Source organism: Pristiophorus japonicus, chromosome 10 (genome assembly GCF_044704955.1).
Source record: "Pristiophorus japonicus isolate sPriJap1 chromosome 10, sPriJap1.hap1, whole genome shotgun sequence".
NCBI classification, from domain to species: Eukaryota; Metazoa; Chordata; class Chondrichthyes; family Pristiophoridae; genus Pristiophorus; species Pristiophorus japonicus.
The window spans coordinates 22,797,635-22,809,974 of NC_091986.1; positions in this window are offsets into that span (position 1 = coordinate 22,797,635).

The window sequence follows — 12,340 nt, forward strand, 5'->3', positions numbered from 1 at the left end:
TATACATTTGCTGTGAGTTTTATTCCATAATAAATATCCCACCACAGCATTTCAATTGTGTGCTGAAAAGGTATACAATCATCTTCCTAAGACAATATAAGAACATAAGAACGTAAGAAAGAGGGTCTGGAATAGGCCATTCAGCCTTTCCTGCCTGCTCCACCATTCAACAAGATCTTCTCCCTCAACTCCACCTTCCTGCTCTATCCCCATATCCCTTAGTTCCCTTAGTTCCCAAAATGTATCAACCTCTGCCTTGAATATACTCAATGACTGAGCATCCACAGTCCTCTGGGGTAGAGAATTCCAAAGATTCACAACCCTTTGAGTGAAGAAATTTCTCCTCATCTCAGTCCTAAATGGCCAATCCCTTATCCTGACGCATTGGGCTCAATTTTCCCCAAAGCATTTTTTTTGGCGTACATGAAGAGTTACGCCCGATTTTTTTGGGCCTAAGTACGCCAAAAAAAAAAATTCTAAGTTTCCCCGTTGGATTTCTTCATTTTGGCCTGGTGTAACCCGACCTTTAGTTTTGGGGGTGGAGCCTTGATCTGCGCCAAAAAAGATTGGGTTGCCATGGTAACCAGGGACACACTGCGAGCAGGGACAAAGGATGCAAAGTGAAGCATACAGCCAGCTCCCAAACACATTCAAAGAATTGAAAAACACATAGCAGCAACTTACCTCCGACCCCGCCCGAAGGGCTTGCCCCTCTCTCTCTCTCTCTCTTCTGAAATATTTTCTCAGCATTAACCCTGTAAAGCACCTTAAGAATTTTATATGTTTCAATGAGATCACCTGCTGATTTGCTAGATGATGGTGGCTATTAAAAAAAATCCGCGCGGGGAAAAATTTCTTGTTTTCTGAACTACATCCTGGAAACCACTGTGAGTGATGTTATCATAAGAACACTCAGCATGCTTGAATCAAATTGCGCTCTGTGCTTTTTTAACAGAGGTATTAACTCATTTATTTTTAATGCCTCCATTAAAACAATGGAGAGAAGTTGATATGAGTGCAATACATTCCTATGATAACATTGTTCACAGTAACATCCAGGCTTATATCTGTATTCCCTTGTCAGTGCAGGTGCTCTGCATTAGGAAAAGCAAACAGATGTTCCAAAATTTCCAATGGGATAGGGCAATCACTTTGAGTAACTTTATCAAAGCTTTAGAGAGACAGTACCAGAGAGATACTGGATCACCTGGATCCAAAATTCTATAAGTTTGCCTTCAAGCTCTGGTAGCAAGCATAGTTTGCAAAGGATGTTGGCTGTCTTGAGCTTTGGAGAAAAGCAGCACTTGAAGTAAGGCCCCTTAAGATTCTTTTCTATTCGTACTATGGGTTTCCAAATAAAATGGTTAGGGCTGGATTTTTGGTCTTCTGCCGCCCCTGTTAGCGCCCCAGAGGGGCGTTAATGGTGGCAGTAAGCACTTCCAGCACCCCGCCTGGAAATTCGGTGCCGGTTTAGAGGGGAAGCGGAAGTGGGCGGTCCGAGCTGTATCGGCTACAGTGAGGTAAGTAATGTCGACCTCAGGTAAGTGCGATTCTTTTTCTTCTTTTGTTACGATTTACGTTGTGGTGCCGTGAGTTACGTATTGGGAATGTTTTGGGTGGTATTTTTTCAGGGTTTCTTCCCCCACCCCCCGAGGCCTTTCTTAGCGAGCTCCGAGGTCGGCTGTTTCGCTCGGGATTTTCGCTTGCTCAGCTGGCCTAGCACCCCAAAAGAGGTGTTCAACGCTTCCCTTAGTGCTCTGCTCCAAACCTCAGGGCCCAGCTGATGAATTTTGTGGCTGAGGACGCAAACCCTTTCCCAGCGCAAACTTTACCGCCCTGAAATGGCCAGAACCGAAAATCCAGCCCTAAAATTCCTGTCGTTAATACTTTTCCATATCTGAACATTGGTTTAAAATGGATTTAACAAGTTGAAGAACTGTGACTTTATTTTAGATTAAAGGTCAATAATATGCATGACTGGGCAGGGGCCAATAATGTCGCAATGTAAATAAACAAATCGTCCCGACAAATAAATCGGAAGTTCAAGCTGCCTCTCAAACAAAGTTATGGATTCTCAAAAAATTCCGCATTTTAAAAAATTATCTTGTAGGTCTTGGCAATAAAGTTTGAAGATGGGAATCAGCTGTTGAATTCCTCAGACCTTGAGGACTTTATTTGGCGTGAAACCAATCAAACTGCATTGTCAAAGCCTACAAGTTAATCAAAAAAGCGGGGAATTACTTTTTTAACAAAATATGACCAGGTCAAGTTCTGCCATGTAACTATGCATCAAACTGACAGAGCAGCAGAGAATAAGATGCTGGCTGGTGGCTCTCAATCATGCTCCGAAAAGTCAACTCACATATGTCATACTTAGGGTTAAATTAATGGAAACTCAATACATGCATGGATTGTGAAATGGTCCCGATTACTATCTTGTCCCCAGTTCTGCCTTCAGCTGTGCCATAAGCTCCACGAGAAACCCAAATACAAATCATGTACTTGACATCAGGAGATGAAGTATAATAACGTTTTCTCTATAAGTAAAGTCTTTCATACAGTTATCATAAAGATATATCGTCATTGCATATCCTGCATGCAAAATCTGTTAAATGAGGGCAGTTCAACATCTTAGGTAGCTAAATGAGAAAAATAAATCTTTATTAACTTAATTATTGAAATTACAGCAATTATGTTTCTAAACATGGTGTTAAAATGTTATACTTCTAAAAATATTAAAACTCTCACTGACAAAGCCAATGAGCAATCCCACATTGAATGGAATGATGGCCGAGAAATTCAGTCGTGCATGAAAATGGGGGCTCAGGCAACGGGGCACATGTTGCACGCGCCTGTTCAAGTTAAATTCATGCTGGGACCATATTAACGTGATGCAGGCATGCAGCCTTCACTACCAATGTTATTCATTAGCTGCAGCTTGTTTGGGAAGGAGGGCAGAACTCACAACTCTCTGACGCCACTTAAAGGTAGCTAGCACCTCTTAAAGAGGAGGTGCACTCTGGCTGCGAACAGGAGGAAATGTTGTCAAAGGATAAAAATATCTGCAAGAGGTCCAGGTAGGCCTCTTGGAGGCCCCAGCATGGGCAGTGGACAGGAGAAAGGAGATTCTGCACCCCACCCCGGGGAAATCTCTCCAGGTGGCACCTCCTCCGTCAGTGGGATGAGGTTGAAGAGATCAATGTTAGGAAACTCGCGCCCCAGTACACAGTGGCAATGCCAAAAGGAGTTCAATGACCTCACCAGAGCTATCAAGGAACGGTCCCAGCGGATTGGAAAACCGCAAATGTAACGCCACTATTTAAAAAGGAGGCAGACAAAAAGGAGGAAACTATAGACCTGTTAGCCTAACATCTGTCGTTGGGAAAATGCTGGAGTCCATTATTAAGGAAGCAGTAGCGGGATATTTGGAAAAGCATAATTCAATCAAGCAGAGTCAGCATGGTTTTATGAAAGGGAAATCATGTTTGATAAATTTGCTGGAGTTCTTTGAGGATGTAATGAGCAGGATGGATAATGAGGAACCAGTGGATGTGGTGTATTTGAATTTCCAGAAGGCATTCGATAAGGTGCCACAAGAGGTTACTGCACAAGATAAAAGCTCACGGGGTTGGGGGTAATATATTAGCATGGATAGAGGATTGGCTAACTAGCAGAAAACAGAGAGTTGGGATAAATGGGTCAATTTCTGGTTGGCAAACAGTAACTAGTGGGGTGCCGCAGGGATCGGTGCTGGGGCCGCAACTATTTACAATCTATATTAATGACTTGGATGAAGGGAGTGAGTGTAATGTAGCCAAGTTTGCTGATACAAAGCTGGGTGGGAAAGCAAATTGTGAGGAGGACACAAAACATTTGCAAAGGGATATAGACAGGCTAAGTGAATGGGCAAACATTTGGCAGTTGGGGTATAATTTGGGAAACTGTTATCCACTTTGATAGAAACAATAGAAAAACAAATTATAATTTAAATGGAGAAAAATTGCAAAGTGCTACAGTACAGAGGGACCTGGGGGGTCCTTGTGCATGAAATTTAAAAAGTGAGTATGCAGGTACAGCAAGTAATCAGGAAGGCAAATGGAATGTTGGCCTTTATTGCAAGAGGGATGGAGTATAAAAGCAGAGAAGTTCTGCTACAAATGTACAGCGTGTTGGTGAGGCCACACCTGGAGTACTGTGTACAGTTTTGGTCTCCGTATTTAAAGAAGGGTATACTTGCATTGGAGGCTGTTCAGAGATGGTTCACTAGGTTGATTCCGGAGATGAGCGGATTGACTTATGAAGATAGGTTGAGTAAGTTGGACCTATACTCATTGGAGTTCAGAAGAATGAGAGATGATGTTATCGAAATGTATAAGATTCTGAGGGGGCTTGGCAGGGTAAATGCAAAGAGGATGTTTCCCCTCATGAGGAAATCTAGAACTAGGGGACATAGGGCTAGAACCTATGGATGGCTAAAGTAAATGTTGGTCCCTTAGAGGATGAGACCGGGGAATTAGTAATGGGGAACATGGAGATGGCAGAAACTCTGAACAAATATTTTATATCAGTCTTTACGGTAGAGGACACTAACAATATTCTAACAGTGGATAGTCAAGGGGCTATAGGGGGGGAGGAACTTAACACAATCACAATCACTAAGGAGGTGGTACTCAGTAAGATAATGGGAGTAAATCCCCTGGACCTGATGGCTTGCATCCTAGGGTCTTAAGAGAAGTAGCGGCAGGGATTGTGGATGCATTGGTTGTAATTTACCAAAATTCCCTGGATTCTGGGGAGGTCCCAGCAAATTGGAAAACTGAAAATGTAACGCCCCTATTTAAAAAAGGAGGCAGACAAAAAGCAGGAAACTATAGACCAGTTAGCCTAACATCTGTGGTTGGGAAAATGTTGGAGACCATTTTTAAAGAAGCAGTAGCAGGACATTTGGAAAAGCAAAATTCGGTCAGGCAGAGTCAGCATGGATTTATGAAGGGGAAGTCATGTTTAACAAATTTGCTGGAGTTCTTTGAGGATGTAATGAACAGGGTAGATAAAGGGGAACTAGTGGATGTGGTGTATTTGGACTTCCAGAAGGCATTTGACAAGGTGCCACAAAAAGGTTTCTGCACAAGATAACATTTCACGCGGTTGGGGGGTAATATATTAGCATGGAAAGAGGATTGGCTAACTAACAAAGAACAGAGAGTTGGGATAAATGGTTCATTCTCTGGTTGGCAACCAGTAACTAGTGGGGTGCCATCGGGATCAATGCTGGGACCCTAACTATTTACAATCTATATTAACGACGGAGGAAGGGACCGAGTGTAACGTAACCAAGTTTGCTGATGATAAAAGATGGGAGGAAAAGCAATATGTGAGGAGGACACACAAAATCTGCAAAAGGACATAGACAGGCTAAGTGAGTGGGCAAAAAATTTGGCAGATGGAGTATAATGTTGGAAAGTGTGAGGTCATGCACTTTGTCAGAAAAAAATCAAAGAGCAGGTTATTATTTAAATGGAGAGAGATTGAAAAGTGTCGCAGTACAGCGGGACCTGGGGGTACTTGTGCATGAAACACAAAAGGATAGTATGCAGGTACATCAAGTGATTGGGAAGGCCAATGGTATCTTGGCCTTTATTGCAAAGGGGATGGAGTATGAAAGCAGGGAATTCTATATAAGGTATTGTTGAGGCCACACCTGAAATACTGCATGCAGTTTTGGTTTCCATATTTACAAAAGGATATACTTGCTTTGGAGGCAGTTCAGAGAAGGTTCACTAGGTTGATTCCGGGGATGAGGGGGTTGACTTTGAGGAAAGATTGAGTAGGTTGGGTCTCTATTCATTGAAATTTAGAAGAATGAGAGGTGATCTTATCGAAATGTATAAGATTATGAGGGGGCTTGACAAGGTGGATGCAGAGAGGATGTTTCCACTAATGGGGGAGAGTAGAACTAGAGGGCATGATCTTAGAATAAGGGGCTGCTCATTTAAAACTGAGATGAGGAGAAATTTCTACTCTCAGAGGGTTGTAAATCTGTGGAATTTGATGCTTCAGAGAGCTGTGGAAGCTGGGACATTGAATAAATTTAAGAAAGAAATAGACAGTTTCTTAAACGATAAGGGGATAAGGGGTTATGGGGAGCGGGTGGAGAGTGGAGCAGAATACATGATCAGATCAGCCATGATCTTATTGAATGGCAGAGCAGGCTCGAGGGGCCGTATATGATAGATGATTTCTAAAATTGTCATAGAAATAATGCTGGCCTAATGAAAATCATTGCAATGCACAATGTGTTGATGGTCATGAAATGTGATGTCTGTGATGATTTTGATAGCAGTGGTGCTTTTGTCGTGCATATGCTGTGTGTAGTGCTGAACTCACCTTGTGACCCTAGCACCCCCTTCTCCTCTAATAACCTCATTTGTGTTTTGCAGCTCAGCCAGCAGCGCGGCCCCAGGCAAGGCCACAGAGGCCAGAAGGTGGAGGGCGCGGGGCAGGAGTCGGCGGATGATCCTACTACATCTGGTGCTGAGGAGCTCCAATTCTCGTCCGTCAATCTGCTGGGTCTGTTCTCCACAGATGAGAGTGCAGACTTCGAGGAACCTGCATCGTCACGCTCCAGAAGCCATTCCACCCCAAGGCCATCTAGTGGCCTTCCGGTCATTCCCATCTCCACTCTAGAGGTACCGGCCCCAAGCACCTCGCCACAGGGCACCCCATTGTCCCCAGGATGGCACCAACCCCATGGAGGTCTCGTGGACACGGCAGGTCTGTTCCATGAGTGCGACATGAGAGCGGAGAGATGATATGGTTGTCGAGGAGGACTGTAGACATTGGTGACCAGCTCAGCGAAGCATTGGGGGGCATATCCCGACAGCTGGCCACCATGACCGAGTACATTCCGCGCATGGCGGAGGCCCTGGATGCGATAGCCAGGAACACTGTTGCCACAGGCCTCCCAGTGGTCCCCGAGTGCAGCACTCTACCCCTAGGTTCCGCACCATCACTGCAAACGACAGGTGAGAGCAAGGATCAAGATCCTGCTTCTGCATCAGAGAATGTTGCCCCCTCGGCATCCCCCGCTCCTATACCCGTGGACCACTGCATCTGCCTTCATCCCCCTAATGAGGCACCGATATACTGTGTACTCACTCTGATACACTGTACCCACTCTGATACACTGTACCCACTCTGATATACTGTGTACCCACTCCGATACACTGTCCCCACTCCAATACACTGTACTCACTCTGATACACTGCACTCACTCCGATACACTGTACTCACTCTGATACATTGTGTACCCACTGCGATATACTGTACCACTCCGATACACTGTACTCACTCTGATACACTGTACCTACTCCGATACACTCATCATCATAGGCAGTCCCTCGAAGTTGAGGAAGACTTGCTTCCATTCTAAAAAGTCAGTTCTCAGGTGACTGTATGGTCTACAGGGCAGTAGTGATACCCACCCTCCTTTATGGCTCAGAGACGTGGACCATATACAGTAGATACCTCCGATACACGGTGCACACTCTGATACACTGTACCCACTCCCACACACTGTACCTACTCTGATACACTGTGTACCCACTCTGATATACTGTGTACCCACTCCTATACACTGTACCCACTCCCATACACTGTACACATTCTGATACACTGTGTACCCACTCTGATATACTATGTAGCCACTCCGATACACTGTGTACCCATTCCGATACACTGTACCCACTCCCATACACTGTACCCACTCTGATATACTGTATCCACTCCGATACATTGTGTACCCACTCTGATCTGTGTACCCACTCTGATACACTGTGTACCCACTCCCATACACTGTACCCACTCCCATACACTGTAGCCACTCTGATACACTGTACCCACTCTGATATACTGTGTACCCGCTCTGGTACGCTGTACCCACTCCGATAAACTGTGTACCCACTGCGATACACTGTGTACCCACTCCGATACACTGTACCCACTCCCATACACTGTACCACTCTGATACACTGTACCCACTCCGATACACTGTACCCACTCTGATACATTGTACCCATTCTGATACACTGTGTACTCACTCTGATACACTATACCTACTCCGATGCACTCATCATCATCGGCAGTCCTTGAAGTTGAGGAAGACTTGCTTCCATTCTAAAAGTGAGTTCTCAGGTGACTGTATGATCTACAGGGCAGTAGTGATACCTGTTATATATGTAAACTTCTTGTATTTGCTCTGTACAGCCACCAGAGGGCTCATTCCCTGGAGTCCCTAGGGATCCCATAATCCCTTGGGAGCATGGGTATTTAAGGAGGCCTCACAGGTTGGAGAGGCACTCGGGAGACCTGCAATAAAAGATTAAGGTCACACTTTACTTTGAGCTCACAGTGTTCAGTCTGACTCTTTCTCCATACATAACAACTGGTGACGAGATGCAGATAGCGAACCCAAAGATGCAGAGAACAGTGGGCATCCTGGAGAAATTCTCAGAGGGAGATGATTGGTAAACTTTTGTGGAGCGACTCGACCAATACTTTGTAGCCAATGAGCTAGAGGGAGAAGAGAACACTGCCAAACGAAAGGCGATTCTCCTCACTGTCTGTGGGACACCAACTTATGGCCTCATGAAAAATTTGCTTACTCCAGTAATACCCACGGAAAAATCATATGATGATTTGTGCACACTGGTCTGAGAGCATTTGAAGCCGAAGGAAAGCATTCCGACGGCGAGGTACCGGTTCTACACCCACAAAAGGTCTGAAGGCCAGGAAGTGGTGAGTTATGTCGCCGAGTTAAGACGCCTTGCAGGACATTGCGAATTTGAAGGACATTTGGAGCACATGCTCAGAGACTTTTTTGTACTTGGCATTGGCCACGATAGCCCAGGTGTTCATTGCCACCAGTGACAATACTAAGCAAATCTCTCAGCACACAAGTGCTGCTACAAATACTGTGAACAAAGTGATGTTGTTTTCAAATCGCAATGTACAAGGCAGGTCACACGTACCTGCAGCTGCACGTCCGCAGATGTCTCAGTGTCCACTATCAAGGGTGATGAATACAAGGCCATTAAGACCTTGTTGGTGCTGTGGGGGTGATCATCGTTTCCATTAATGCCGATTCAAAGGGTACGTTTGCAAGGGCTGTGGAACAATAGGACACTTCCAACATATGTGCAGGCGAGCTGCAAATCCTGTTAAACCTGCAAATCACCATGTTGCTGAGGAGGACAGATCCATGGAGGATCATGATGAATCACAGCCTCAGACTGAGGAGGCAGAGGTACATGGGGTGCACACATTCACTATGAATTGTCCCCCGATAATGCTGAATGTTGAACTAAATGGACTCCCGGTGTCAATGGAGCTGGACACGGGCGCATCATGGGCAAAAAGACTTTCGAGAAATTGTGGTGCAGCAAGGCCTCAAGGCCAGTCTTAACTCCAATTCGCATGAAACTAAGAACTTAGACAAAGGAGTTGATTCCCGTAATCGGCAGTGTTACCGTAAATGTCTCCTACGATGGAGCGGTGCACAAGCTACCACTCTGGGTGGTACCGGGTGATGGTTCCACGCTGTTCGGCAGGAACTGGCTGGGAAAGATACGCTGGAACTGGGCGACGTCCGAGCGCTATCGCCTGCTGATGACACTTCGTGTGCCCAAGTCTTAAACAAGTTCCCTTCGCTGTTCGAACCAGGCATCGGGAAATTCCAAGGAGCAAAAGTGCAAATCCACCCAAATCCGGGGGCGCGATCCATCCATCATAAGGCGAGAGCAGTACCGTACAAGATAAGAGAAAGGGTAGAGATTGAGCTAGACCAGCTGCAAAGAGAGGGCATCATCTCACCGATTGAGTTCAACAAGTGGGCCAGTCCGATTGTCCCAGTCCTCAAGGGAGACGACGCCATCAGAATCTGTGGCGATTACAAAGTAACTATCAATCGTTTCTCCCTGCAGGACCAATACCCACTATCAAAGGCCGACGACCTCTTTGCAACGCTGGCGGGAGGAAAGACGTTCACGAATCTGGATCTGACTTCAGCCTACGCAGGAACTGGAGGAATCATCGAAGGGCCTCACCTGCATCAACACGCACAAAGGTCTTTTCATTTATAACAGATGCCCATTTGGGATTTGATCAGCGGCAGCAATATTCCAGAGAAACATGGAAAGCTTACTGCAGTCGATCCCGCGCACCGTGGTCTTCCAGGACAACATCTTGGTCACAGGTTAGAACACAGTCGAGCATCTGCAGAATCTGGAGGAGGTTCTTAGTCAACTCAACCGCGTAGGGCTCAGTTTAAAACACTCAAAGTGCATTTTCCTGGCACCTGAAGTGGAGTTCCTGGGAGGAGGATCGCGGCGGACGGCATCAGGCTCTCCGATTCGAAGACAGAAGCAATCGAGAACGCACCGAGGCCACAGAACGTGATGGAGCTGCGGTCGTTTCTAGGACTCCTGAACTACTTTGATAGCTTCTTCCCGGGTCTCAACACACTGTTAGAACCACTGCACATCTTACTGCATAAAGGGGATGAATGGGCATGGGGCAAAAGCCAAGAAAATGCCTTTGTAAAAGCTAGAAAATTGTTATGCTCAAACAAATTGCTTGTGTTGTATGATCCATGTAAGTGTTTGGTACTAGCATGTGATGCGTCGTCATATGGCGTCGGGTGTGTATTGCAACAAGCTAATGATTTTGGGAAATTGCAACTGGTTGCTTATGCATCTAAGAGTCTGTCTAAGGTTGAGAGCCTACAGCATGATTGAAAAAGAAGCATTAGCGTGTGTCTATAGGCTAAAGAAAATGCATCAATATCTGTTTGGGCTAAAATTTGAATTGGAAACTGACCATAAGCCACTCATATCCCTGTTTTCTGAGAGTAAGGGGATAAATACGAATGCATTGGCCCACGTCCAGAGATGGGCTCCCATGTTGTCCGCATACAACTATGCCATCCGCCACAGGCCAGGCACAGAAAACTGTGCCAATGCTCTCAGTAGGCTGCCATTGCCCACCACGGGGGTGGAAATGGTGCAGCCCGCAGATCTAGCCATGGTTATGGAAGCATTTGAGAATGAGCAATCACCTGTCACTGCCCGGTAGATCAAAACCTGGATGAGCCAGGACCACTTATTGTCCCTAGTCAAAAGCTGTGTGCTTCACGGGAGCTGGTCCAGTGTCCCAGTGGAAATGCAGGAAGAGATAAAGCCGATTCAGTGGTGCAAAGATGAAATGTCGATACAGGCAGACTGCCTTCTGTGGGGCAATCGAGGAGTGGTCCCCAAAAAGGGCAGAGACACTTTCATCAGTGACCTCCACAATACCCACCCAGGCATCGTAATGATGAAAGCGATAGCCAAAATCCCATGTGTGTGGCCCGTATCGATGCGGACTTAGAGACCTGCATGCACAAATGTAATACATGCTCGCAGTTAAGCAATGCACCCAGGGAGGCACCACTAAGCTTATGGTTTTAGCTCTCCAAACCGTGGTCTTGATACATGTCGACTATGCAGGCCTGTTCTTGGGTAAAATGTTCCTTGTAGTTGTAGATGCATACTCCAAGTGGATTGAATGTGATATAAATGTGATTGAATGTGCACGTCCGCTGCCAGTAGTGAAAGCCTGCGGGCCATGTTTGTCACACACGGCCTACCTGATGTCCTGGTGAGTGACAACGGGCCATGTTTTACCAGTGCTGAGTTCAAAGAATTCATGACCCATAACGGGATCAAACATGTCACATCTGCCCCATTTAAACCAACGTCCAATGGTCAGGCAGAGAGAGAGCAGTGCAAACTATCAAGCAGGGCTTGAAGAGGGTAACGGAAGGCTCACTGCAGACTTGCCTATCCCGCGTCCTGCTTAGTTACTGCACGAGACCTCATTCGCTCACTGGGATCCCACCTGCTGAACTGCTCATGAAAAGAGCACTTAAGACAAGGCTCTCGTTAGTTCACCCTGATCTACATGAACAGGTAGAGAGCAGGCGGCTTCAACAAAGTACATACCATGATAGCGCAAATGTGTCACGCGAGATTGAAATCAATGATCCTGTAGTTGTATTGAATTATGGACAAGGTCCCAAGTGGCTTCCCGGCACTGTCGTGGCCAAAGAGGGAAGCAGGGTGTTTTGCGTCAAACTTTCAAATGGACTCATTCACTGGAAACACTTGGACCAAATCAAACTCACATTTATGGACTATCCTAAGCAACCCACTTTGGACCCTACCTTCTTTGACCCTCCAACATGCACACCAGTGGCAACTGGCACTGCGGTTGGCCACGAAGCAGAACCCATCATCCACAGCAG